Raw genomic sequence first — 13,880 nt, forward strand, 5'->3', positions numbered from 1 at the left:
GTTTTGGCACCATTGGTGCCGCCAATTATATTGGCGTGACCAGTTAATTGTCACATCGATCTGATTTTTTTGCAGTTTTTTGCAGTTTTTTTGATATATTTTGGTAAATAAATTTTTTTATATATTTTGGTAAATAAAAAAAGTTATAATATTTTGGTAAATTTTTATTTTTTTATAATATTCTTGTAAAAAACCCGTTAAATGTGTAAATATATACAAATTTAAGTAATAATTAAAATTATTTTCTTCTACAAAGTAAATTATTTTATTATGATGATATTTTTATATATAAAATCAATAAAAAAACAAATAATAAGATTTTTAAAAGAATTACAAATCTCAGACTTTTAGTTTTCTTCTTTATAAATCATTTGTGTTTGCCTGTTCATCTCTGTTTTTGTTTTGTTTCAGATATATTTATTCATCACACGAAGCAAAGCAAAAGGGAAAGTAGAAGGGTTTTGAGGAGAGTGAAGTCATTTTGGAAATACTATTCTAAGTTCTGAGGTTGCCGATTCTTACCATTTTTATCGGTGGAAATCATGAAGCTTCCAATTATTTATGGGAATTGTAAGTCAGCCCCTTTTCTTCATATGTTCTAGCTTGGGGATTTTGATTCTTTTATGAAATGGCCTTGAATTTTACCCTCTGCAATTGAAATGTGTGAACTTTAGGTATTATGGGGGATGGGCAGCACCTAATATATACTTAGTGGGGTTTGCTGGGGTTGTGAAGTTTGGCAATATTTGTATCAGTGGACTTTTCAGAATTTACAATGCGCGTAATTATTGTTGAGGTTGGGGTTGAAGTTTTTTTACTTGTCTATTTTGTGTTCTTTTAATGGTGATTGTTTATTTACTGCAAGCGAGTGTCAAATATGTTATACTGATTCTTACTTAGGGTGAAGAGCCAAAGCTTTGAAACTGAAATGAATTAGCTTTTCCTTGAGCAAGACACCATGAAAGGCCACCTTATAATGACAATACTATGGGAACTGGTAAATTGACAGAAACCGATTGATATTCACAATACTATAAGGACATCATGTCTGGAGTATGATGTTCACAAGCTCATGCACCTAGAAGAACCGATTGATATTTTCCTTTCACACGATTGGCCGCTCGGTATCACTGGTTATAGGAACTGGCAACAACTTGTTCGCTACAAAAAAACCTTTCAAAGATGAGGTAATTATATTCGATTGGTGGAAATGCATATATGTGACAGAATGAAAATCTTCATATCAAGCGTATTCAGTTTTCTTGTTGACCATTCCTAGTTGCTTGTTGGTTGAAACATATTTCCTAGATCCAGCAAGGAATTTATGGAAGCAAGCCAGCTGCTCGAAAAACTCAAACCATCAAATCGGTTTTCATCTCACTTGCACAGCAAATTCACCACTCTTATTGAACATGAAGAGGGTGGTCGAGTGACAAAATTTCTTGCACTCGATAATTGCCTTCCAAGGCGCAAGTTCTTGTAGGTATCTATCATATGTTCTGACATTTCATTTAGGTTCTTTCTTTTGGTTTTTGCTGGAAGCTAATAAATGAATTCTGGCTTTCTCTGATCTTTTAGATTGTTGATATTGAATCTAATCCAGGACCTTATGAGGCTCAGTACGAAGAAGAATGGCTAGCAATAACACGTAAATTGAACTCTCTTTCCTTTGACCTTCAGACATGGAGACTTTGGGTGTATGTATATATGACATTTTTGTTTTGACCATGCCACTCATCTCGCTCTCTCTCTTTTGGGTGGGGTGGACTAATGTTTTATTTGAAAATGTTCAATTTTCTATTTTTTCAAGTACTATTACTCTACAAGAATTAGTGAGCCGACAACTAGTTTTCTAATATGTAGGAGAACACAGCTCGACATGCAAGTTTGTTGTCAATGGTTTAAGAGCAGGATGGAAGACTGAAGAGCCAAACCATGTACCTTTTTTTATTTAAGAAACTCACCATATATGTTTGCATATTCATGCCACTTATCACAATCATGATTAGGCATCTCGATATTACTATCACAGTCGTTACAAAACACTATCCTTCATTTTTTTTCTTCTTTTAGCCCAATCAATTGTTGGTTAGCGAATGCATTCTTTTTTATTTAGATTTGCTACTAGAATAATCATAACTTTTACAAATTTTTTTTGCTCAATTTCCTTTTTAATTATTAAAATTTCTCACCTTGTGTAGGTTCTCCTCATAATCTTCAGACTGTATCTTTCTTGGAACTGCTAGATCGTCCTTATGTTCTTGATACTCTTGGGATACTCCTGATTCATTGCCTCAAAAGGGTAAAGAGTTTTCTATTTACCTTGTCCCACTCAGTTTTGATGATGTTACAGCGTCTGGCATGTGATAGGCATATTTAGGATTATTCCAGTTCAGGAAAAGCCCTTTTTAATCCGTTAAACTAATGAATGGGGGGCTTTAAACAAAGCCAACAATTGTTTTGGGTTTACCTATTTATTTTAAATATATAACACAGAACACACTCAGATAAATATAATATATTACAAAGCTGATTTTGTCTTTTGCCTTTATGTGTTTATTTTCAGTGAGTTTGTAACACCCCTTCCCCGTATTCGACACCAGAATAAGGTACGATGCATTACCAGAATACATACACTTGTAAACGTATTTAACCGAGTTATAAAATTTCATCTAAATTAAAACTTTCAAAATTATTAACATGCTTCTAAAACTTTTCACAATACATTCTCAAAATATTATAATCATAATAATTAGGGCCTACGAGACCCGATGCATACTCATACAATTCAATGCTTCATTTTCATTTCATTCAATGCGCAATTTCTCATGCTCTCAATTTAAATCATATCACTAGCACTTTCCATTTAATTCAAGTACAATTCAATGTCATTAAGTTCAACACTAATACGTATTTATCATTTAACTCAACGTTTATCGATTATACCATTCATTAACACATTACTAAGTTCTCCGTCAACCACAATCATTGGTGGGTCCCCTTGTACAAACTCACTACCACTTATCCATTTACTATAATTCTTTTGGGCCAATTTGTCACTTACCATCCTTAATCAAATTAGGGAGCAGTTACGAAAAATTGAGTACTTCACTTCCACTTTGCCATAGTATAACTATGGTCTTGCGTACGATCACTTATCACTTGTCCCTGATCAGATAAGTATAGCTAAGCTACCACTTATCACTTGCCATTTGTCACTGATCAGATAAGTGTAGCTGAAGCTATCACTTATCACTTGCCACTTGTCACTAATCGATAAGTGTAGCTAGGCTACCACTTATCACTTGTCACTTGTCATCGATCGATAAGTGTAGCTAAAGCTACCACTTATCACTTGTCACTTGTCACTGATCAGAAGTACTCAAATCCGGCGTTCCGCTCAATTTGATCATTTATTCGATTTTCGTATTTTTATTTTATTCTCATTTCAACAATAAATATATCTCAACATACATTATATAATTCATGAAATTAACATTTAATCATTAGATTTCAGCCATATGAACTTACTATTTCATTACCTTTCCACACCCGTTTCCTATGCATATTACAAACATATTTTCATTCAGGCACTTATTATTTCAATGCATAACTTTTAGGTTTAACGTGGCATAATCCAGCCACAACTTAGCCAAAGTCTAAGCATGTATACCCAATATCTTAGCCAAATAAACATATAGCATAAGCATTATAAGCATGGATGAACACAATATTTATTTTAAACTTAATAACATGTGTTAATTCAATACCCATTCATGACATTACTTCATGTCAAATTATATGCTAAATATACCATACACACGTACTATGAAACTTTATTTTCCCACATGAGCTCAAACCATGACCAATCTTGCACAAAATATATGCATCATTTCTATTTCATCGTCTATCAATTATAATCGAGCGTATTACCAATTATACACAAATCATTCATATATTTTCCAATTTTTCCTCCTCCTCCTCTCCATTCCTCATCCTTAATGTGTATAACACACTTAAACAGCATTAACTATAATGTCACTATTCACTCACTTGTATATTCAAAGCTGTTTATTTGAGTCAGAGTCACTAAATTATTTTTATTCAGAGCTACAGAGCTCCAAATTAAGATCCGTTAATTTTTCCTGAAACTAGACTCATATATATTCTTGCCATAAAATTTTTAGAATTTTGGTTCAGCCAAATGGTATAGTTTATTCTTTAAAGTTTCCTCTGTTTCGTTGTCCGACATTCGACCACTCTTCACTAAAATGAATTATCTAATTGTACGAATTGGACGATATTTCCATTTGTTTCATTTGAAAATAGACTCATCAAGGATTCTAAGCATATAAATTCTAACTCATAATTATTTTTTTACAATTTTAATGATTTTCTAAATTGAGCAGGGAACTCAAAACTTAATTATATCTCATGATTTTCAATTCCATTACTTACACCATTTCTTCTATGAGAAACTAGACTCAATAAGCTTTAATTTTATATTTTATTCATCTTCTAATTCAAATCCCACAATTTTTGGTGATTTTTTAAAATTAGACCACTGCTGCTACCCAAAACTGTTTTTGTGTAAAATATTGATTACCAATTTGACCCTAAACTTTTAATAGATGACAATTTCATCCCTAGGCTTGGAAAATGAAATTCTTGTAATATAATCCTTGATTCAAGCCTAATAATTCTCATGCATATCAATAACAACCCATGGATTCCATGAAATTTCAGAAGTTTTCCACAATTTCAATACTTTTCAATTTAATCCCTAAAACATGTTTTCATCCAAAATTCTTTATAAAACTCCTTTAAACATCCATTAACATCTCAATTTCATTATAAAATAACATAAATAATATGACCTTGTCATTGGTATCTTCTAAAACTTTCAAAAAAATGAGAAACTAGTAGAATACTAAGTTGGACCTAATTGTAAAAGTCTAAAAATATAAAAATTTCAAGGAAAAACCAAGAATTAAACTTACTTGAAGCTAAAATATGAAAGACCAGCTCTAAACCCTCCTCCATGGCTATTTCCCACCGAAATTTCAAAAAGAAATGGTCTTGAAATCCTTAAAATAAAATTTGGCCACATAAACTTTATTGTAATTCCAATTTTGTCCTTAAATACATAAAAATCTTTGATTTTTATAAATTGGTATATTTACTCTTTTAGTCCTTCCTTATTTAATTGTTAAGCTATTTAATCACTTTAGCAAGTTTTGCATCTTTTCAGTTTAGTCCTTTTTAATTAATTAATTGTCGAAACATTAAAATTTTCTAACGAGAATTTAACACTACCATATTGACACTCCGTAAATATTTATAAAAATATTTACAGCTCAGTTTATAACATCGAGATCTCGATACCTCTTTTCCTCATTTTCATGACTTAATAAATTTTTATAAAACACAAATTACTAATTCAAAAATCTCTTAAAAATCATATTTGGCTCGTAATTATTAATAATAAAATTTACGAGCTTATTTTCTGAATTTGGTGATCTTGTACCACTATTTTCGACATTTCTGAAAATCGGGCTATTACAGAGTTTTTGTCAGATCTTTCTTTTTATTTCTTGCTCGGCAGAATATTGTTGGGGCAAGGGGTTATTGGGCTTAGCTTGAAATCGTTACAGATTTTTTTAATTGTCCTATTTTATTTTATTTTCCTTCTTATTCTGCTCGACGAATATCCCTATCATGTCCCGGCTCGGTATAAGCTATTCTGGGGATATCCCCTTCAAATCTCGTCCCGATTCAACATTTTTACTGCCCGATTCAGTTTATTATTGTCAGGTTCAGATTTTTCATGCGTCTGGACCGGGCTACCTGTTACACTTATTCTAAGTGGGAATATCCCATTTCAGGGATATCCCAATTTTAGATATCCCAAATAGGGATATCTCAGTTTGGGGATATCCCATTCTAAGGATATTCCGCGTTGGTTTAGGGTTTTTTGTATGAAATAAAGTATTAGGATGTTATTAAAATGCAAAAACACATAAAACCATCAAGACTAAAAGACAGACCCAAAAACCAAATAGGCCAAAAGGAAAACAAAAGCCTAGAAAAACAGGCTCAATTTTATTTGGGTCTAAGCATATCATGATAGTAATATTTAAGAAATGATTGTATCTTCAATCCATAAAGATTGTATGCAACTTTTTCAAAGGCCAAACCTTGTTTTGCTCTTTCCAAGAAAGAAAAATGGCAGAGGGGTTTCCTTAACAATTTTTTTTGAACATATTCATTAACAAATAATAATAATAGTGTGCCCACTCTACTTTGAATTTCCAATTTATTGTTTTTATTTATGCAAAAAGAATTAATCTGTTAACTATTTTCATTTTAATAGTTAAGAGTCTTAGCTTTTTGCAAGAAAAATTTATTGAATTAGCTCCAATTTTATTTAATTAATATATATATAAATAGATTTCAAAGCTCGAGGTTAGGTCCAACAAAATATCATCTATTTATCAAGTCTGATTCAATTTAATATGTAGATAACTCTAATAATCAATCAAATAATACAATATAATTTAAAAATTATAAATAATAAATTTAATTCACTTGTTTTTAAATAGACAATTGTATCCACTTCTCTTTATAGTTCAAAACCATAAAAATAAATATAATTGCTCCTATTCTGGATGTGTTGATATCAAAACAACCAAGCTTGAATCTAACTTTCACATCATCATCCATGAATTGTAACAAAATTGGAGCTTTTCCAGAAAAATGCTAGACCATAACACATTTGACGTAGAAATAAAAAATAATGTATGCACTTCGAAAGATACAAGTACCCAAAAAAACCTCTTTCTGATAAATAATTTCCATGCACTTCCATAAGTTTTTGCAAAGAGAAACCATGAAAATCAGCTCTCAAATTGAAGCATTTGCCAAACATGTGCGCTTGTATAGTGGAAAACAAGAGGAACAAAATCAAGAGGAAATAAGCAACTTGAACTTCATCCCCATTCTGAGATGATATGATTAATTTTATTATCTTATAATGTAATTTATATAGTATGAATACATTAACTATTAAATATAAATTAAATTAAAATATTCAATAGAAACCTGTGAAGTTTTTTCTTCAAAAAAGAAAAAAAACAGTAAAGTTAACATTTTAATTAATTGTTTTGCAGTCACTTTAAATTAGTTGTTATATTACATGATAAATCTGGTCTAACATTTAATCATCTGACCAAATAGGCTTTTTAATGAACAACACAAATCATTAAACTTAAATCAACCAAAAAAATTATCGGCTCAAAGTTAAGGGAAAGGGTCATTTCTTCTTTCCTCTGTTTTTTGTATTCTGGATTTTCTCTCTCTCCCTATTCTCAAAACCCTAATTATATATTTTTTATTTCCCTTTTTGATTCATCAATCGAAGCTTGCCAATTGCCAATAGTAATCTCCCTCGAAGAATCATCAAGGTTCCTTTTTCTATCTTCCTCTGATCCTTCTCGATTTTCCCGATTTGCTTGTTTCCCGAGATTTCTCAATAAATTCTTAGTTCTTTAACTTAGTTTTTCATTTACTTCGTTCCTTAAGTTTAGTTTAGTAACTCAAGGTTTTCTGGCTGTGATGAATCAAAATCTTTAGCTATTTATTTTATGATCATCTTTTGATAAATAGCTTTCCCCTCTTCATTGCCTGCTCCTCCCCACATCAAAAAGCGCCGCAAATTGACTTGGCACGAGCGCTTGGTACGTTTCTTTCCAATTTCTCTTTCGCAGTAATAGTTTTGTTTGCCTATTGATTTTTGGTTTTAATGATGAATGTTGTTAGATTCCGGGTTTTCCCCTTTTGATTTTCGTTCTTATTCTGCTCCCGAAATATCTTGGTTATATCCTGTCTCGGATATCCTTTTTATATCTCGTGCTGGTTCAAAATCATCACTACTCGGTTCAATTTTTTATGTGTTTGGGCAGGGCTACCTGTCACAATTATTTCTAATAGGGATATCCCATTCCATGGATATCCCAAATTGAGTATATCCCATTCTTAACATATCTTGACGTTGGTTTAGGATTTTTTTGAAGAGAAGTACCAGGCTATTATTAAAATGTAAAAACACATAAAATCAACTTGACTAAAAGACAGACTCAAAAACAAAACAGGCCCAACGAAAGAAAAAAAAGCCTGAAATTTCATGTTTTAGGGATTAAATTGAAAAGTATTGAAATTGTGGAAAACTTCTGAAATTTCATGGAATCCATGGGTTGTTATTGATATGCATGAGAATTATTAGGCTTGAATCAAGGATTATATTACAAGAATTTCATTTTCCAAGCCTAGGGATGAAATTGTCATCTATTAAAAGTTTAGGGTCAAATTGGTAATCAATATTTTACACAAAAACAGTTTTGGGTAGCAGCAGTGGTCTAATTTTAAAAAATCACCAAAAATTGTGGGATTTGAATTAGAAGATGAATAAAATATAAAATTAAAGCTTATTGAGTCTAGTTTCTCATAGAAGAAATGGTGTAAGTAATGGAATTGAAAATCATGAGATATAATTAAGTTTCGAGTTCCCCTGTTCTGAATTTAGAAAATCATTAAAAATTGTAAAAAAAATAATTATGAGTTAGAATTTATATGCTTAGAATCCTTGATGAGTCTATTTTCAAATGAAACAAATGGAAATATCGTCCGAATTCTGTACAATTAGATAATTCATTTTTAGTGAAGAGTGGTCGGAACTGTCAGACAACGAAACAGAGGAAACTTTAAAGAATAAACTGTACCATTTGGCTGAACCAAAAATTCTAAAAATGTTATGGCAAGAATATATATGAGTCTAGTTTCAGGAAAAATTAACGGATCTTAATTTGGAGCTCTGTAGCTCTGAATAAAAATAATTTAGTGACTCTGACTCAAATAAACAGCTTTGAATATACAAGTGAGTGAATAGTGACATTATAGTTAATGCTGTTTAAGTGTGTTATACACATTAAGGATGAGGAATGGAGAGGAGGAGGAGGAAAAATTGGAAAATATATGAATGATTTGTGTATAATTGGTAATACGCTCGATTATAATTGATAGACGATGAAATAGAAATGATGCATATATTTTGTGCAGTATTGGTCATGGTTTGAGCTCATGTGGGAAAATAAAGTTTCATAGTACGTGTGTATGGTATATTTAGCATATAATTTGACATGAAGTAATGTCATGAATGGGTATTGAATTAACACATGTTATTAAGTTTAAAATAAATATTGTGTTCATCCATGCTTATAATGCTTATGCTATATGTTTATTTGGCTAAGATATTGGGTATACATGCTTAGACTTTGGCTAAGTTGTGGCTGGATTATGCCACGTTAAACCTAAAAGTTATGCATTGAAATAATAAGTGCCTGAATGAAAATATGTTTGTAATATGCATAGGAAACGGGTGTGGAAAGGTAATGAAATAGTAAGTTCATATGGCTGAAATCTAATGATTAAATGTTAATTTCATGAATTATATAATGTATGTTGAGATATATTTATTGTTGAAATGAGAATAAAATAAAAATGCGAAAATCGAATAAATGATCAAATTGAGCGGAACGCCGGATTTGAGTACTTCTGATCAGTGACAAGTGACAAGTGATAAGTGGTAGCTTTAGCTACACTTATCTGATCAGTGACAAGTGACAAGTGATAAGTGGTAGCCTAGCTACACTTATCTGATTAGTGACAAGTGGCAAGTGATAAGTGATAGCTTCAGCTACACTTATCTGATCAGTGACAAATGGCAAGTGATAAGTGGTAGCTTAGCTATACTTATCTGATCAGGGACAAGTGATAAGTGATCGTACGCAAGACCATAGTTATACTATGGCAAAGTGGAAGTGAAGTACTCAATTTTTCGTAACCGTTCCCTAATTTGATTAAGGATGGTAAGTGACAAATTGGCCCAAAAGAATTATAGTAAATGGATAAGTGGTAGTGAGTTTGTACAAGGGGACCCACCAATGATTGTGGTTGACAGGAGAACTTAGTAATGTGTTAATGAATGGTATAATCGATAAACGTTGAGTTAAATGATAAATACGTATTAGTGTTGAACTTAATGACATTGAATTGTACTTGAATTAAATGGAAAGTGCTAGTGATATGATTTAAATTGAGAGCATGAGAAATTGCGCATTGAATGAAATGAAAATGAAGCATTGAATTGTATGAGTATGCATCGGGTCTCGTAGGCCCTAATTATTATGATTATAATATTTTGAGAATGTATTGTGAAAAGTTTTAGAAGCATGTTAATAATTTTGAAAGTTTTAATTTAGATGAAATTTTATAACTTCGGTTAAATCGTTTACAAGTGTATGTATTCTGGTAATGCATCGTACCTTATCCTGGTGTCGAATACGGGGAAGGGGTGTTACAAACTCACTGAAAATAAACGCATAAAGGCAAAAGACAAAATCAGCTTTGTAATATATTATATTTATCTGAGTGTGTTCTGTGTTATATATTTAAAATAAATAGGTAAACCCAAAACAATTGTTGGCTTTGTTTAAAGCCCCCCATTCATTAGTTTAACGGATTAAAAAGGGCTTTTCCTGAACTGGAATAATCCTAAATATGTCTATCACATGCCAGACGCTGTAACATCATCAAAACTGAGTGGGACAAGGTAAATAGAAAACTCTTTACCCTTTTGAGGCAATGAATCAGGAGTATCCCAAGAGTATCAAGAACATAAGGACGATCTAGCAGTTCCAAGAAAGATACAGTCTGAAGATTATGAGGAGAACCTACACAAGGTGAGAAATTTTAATAATTAAAAAGGAAATTGAGCAAAAAAAATTTGTAAAAGTTATGATTATTCTAGTAGCAAATCTAAATAAAAAAGAATGCATTCGCTAACCAACAATTGATTGGGCTAAAAGAAGAAAAAAAATGAAGGATAGTGTTTTGTAACGACTGTGATAGTAATATCGAGATGCCTAATCATGATTGTGATAAGTGGCATGAATATGAAAACATATATAGTGAGTTTCTTAAATAAAAAAAGGTACATGGTTTGGCTCTTCAGTCTTCCATCCTGCTCTTAAACCATTGACAACAAACTTGCATGTCGAGCTGTGTTCTCCTACATATTAGAAAACTAGTTGTCGGCTCACTAATTCTTGTAGAGTAATAGTACTTGAAAAAATAGAAAATTGAACATTTTCAAATAAAACATTAGTCTACCCCACCCAAAAGAGAGAGAGCGAGATGAGTGGCATGGTCAAAACAAAAATGTCATATATACATACACCCAAAGTCTCCATGTCTGAAGGTCAAAGGAAAGAGAGTTCAATTTACGTGTTATTGCTAGCCATTCTTCTTCGTACTGAGCCTCATAAGGTCCTGGATTAGATTCAATATCAACAATCTAAAAGATCAGAGAAAGCCAGAATTCATTTATTAGCTTCCAGCAAAAACCAAAAGAAAGAACCTAAATGAAATGTCAGAACATATGATAGATACCTACAAGAACTTGCGCCTTGGAAGGCAATTATCGAGTGCAAGAAATTTTGTCACTCGACCACCCTCTTCATGTTCAACAAGAGTGGTGAATTTGCTGTGCAAGTGAGATGAAAATCGATTTGATGGTTTGAGTTTTTCGAGCAGCTGGCTTGCTTCCATGAATTCCTTGCTGGATCTAGGAAATATGTTTCAACCAACAAGCAACTAGGAATGGTCAACAAGAAAACTGAATACGCTTGATATGAAGATTTTCATTCTGTCACATATATGCATTTCTACCAATCGAATATAATTACCTCATCTTTGAAAGGTTTTTTTGTAGCGAACAAGTTGTTGCTAGTTCCTATAACCAGTGATACCGAGCGGCCAATCGTGTGAAAGGAAAATATCAATCGGTTCTTCTAGGTACATGAGCTTGTGAACATCATACTCCAGACATGATGTCCTTATAGTATTGTGAATATCAATCGGTTTCTGTCAATTTACCAGTTCCCATAGTATTGTCATTATAAGGTGGCCTTTCATGGTGTCTTGCTCAAGGAAAAGCTAATTCATTTCAGTTTCAAAGCTTTGGCTCTTCACCCTAAGTAAGAATCAGTATAACATATTTGACACTCGCTTGCGATGAAATAAACAATCACCATTAAAAGAACACAAAATAGACAAGTAAAAAACTTCAACCCCAACCTTAACAATAATTACGCATTGTAAATTCGAAAAGTCCATCGATACAAATATTGCCAAACTTCACAACCCCAGCAAACCCCACTAAGTATATATTAGGTGCTGCCCATCCCCCATAATACCTAAAGTTCACACATTTCAATTGCAGAGGGTAAAATTCAAGGCCATTTCATAAAAGAATCAAAATCCCCAAGCTAGAACATATGAAGAAAAGGGGCTGACTTACAATTCCCATAAATAATTGGAAGCTTCATGATTTCCACCGATAAAAATGGTAAGAACTGCGGCAACCTCGTAACCCGAATAGTATTTCCAAAATGACTTCACTGTCCTCAAAACCCTTCTACTTTCCCTTTTGCTTTGCTTCGTGTGATGAATAAATATATCTGAAACAAAAAAAAAACAGAGATGAACAGGCAAACACAAATGATTTATAAAAAAGAAAACTAAAAGTCTGAGATTTGTAATTCTTTTAAAAATCTTATTATTTGTTTTTTTATTGATTTTATATATAAAAATATCATCATAATAAAATAATTTACTTTGTAGAAGAAAATATTTTAATCATTACTTAAATTTGTATATATTTACACATTTAACGGGTTTTTACAAGAATATTATAAAAAATAAAAATTTACCAAAATATTATAACTTTTTTATTTACCAAAATATATAAAAAAATTTATTTACCAAAATATATCAAAAAAACTGCAAAAAACTGCAAAAAAATCAGATCGATGTGACAATTAACTGGTCACGCCAATGTAATTGGCGGCACCAAAGGTGCCAAAACCATTGGCGGCACCAATGGTGCCAATGTCATTGGCGGCACCACTCGTATTATAAATACGACCTCTGTCCAGCTGAAGAGAGAAAAATCAAAAGAAAAAAAGAAGAAGAAGAGTTGGCGCGGAAAAGAAGAGAAAAAGAGAGAAAAAGAGGAGAAAAATGAGATATTTTTTTAAAAATAATTGATTATATTGTTGTTATTATTTTGTATATTTTGTTTTAAAAATAATTGATTATATTGTTGTTATTATTTTGTATATTTTGTAATATTTTTGTTTTAGTTTAGTTATTAAGATTAATAAAACTCAAAATAATAGTATTAGTTAGTATTATTATTATTATTGTTGTTGTTGTTGTTGTTGTTGTTAGTATTAAGATGTTATTAATGTATTAAGATGTAACTTAGTAATATTATTGTTAGCGTAAAACTAGTATTATTATTATGGTTACTTACTATTTTTATTTACTTAAAATAAACTAGTTAGTAAAAAACTAGTATTATTATTATAGTTAGTTAGTTAGTTATTATTTTAGTAAAATTAATAATTTTAGTGTGTATTATTTTGAGTATAAAATTATTAATATTATTTTGAGTATAAAATTAATAATTTTAGTGTGTATTATTTTGTGTATTATTTTGAGTATAATTTTTTTTAAGTAATTCAGTTACTATTCGAGATTTTTTATGAGATTTTGTTTTTTTTTATTTGACAGATTAAATATTGAAGATGGATGTTAAGTTTCTTGTATGCGTTTATTTCGATGGAGTCATATTGACAACAAGTGTTGGATGTGTATTTGAATGTCGGCAACAAATAGCAATGAGATTTAATAGAAATGTATCGTTCGATGAAATGAAGGCAAGGATTAATGCGAAAATCCATAGACGTTGTGGGAGAAGG

At 31.3% G+C, this 13,880-nt stretch overlaps 2 pseudogenes; one reads left to right on the forward strand and one right to left on the reverse strand.

Moving 5' to 3' along the window:
• The first annotated feature begins 201 nt into the window (after positions 1-201).
• LOC105801023 (lariat debranching enzyme-like) lies at positions 202-2,380 on the forward strand (annotated as a pseudogene).
• An 8,228-nt stretch (positions 2,381-10,608) lies between these two features.
• LOC128034817 (lariat debranching enzyme-like) lies at positions 10,609-12,784 on the reverse strand (annotated as a pseudogene).
• Positions 12,785-13,880: the final 1,096 nt, after the last annotated feature.

This window comes from Gossypium raimondii, chromosome 11, assembly GCF_025698545.1.
Source record: "Gossypium raimondii isolate GPD5lz chromosome 11, ASM2569854v1, whole genome shotgun sequence".
Taxonomy (NCBI): domain Eukaryota; kingdom Viridiplantae; phylum Streptophyta; class Magnoliopsida; order Malvales; family Malvaceae; genus Gossypium; species Gossypium raimondii.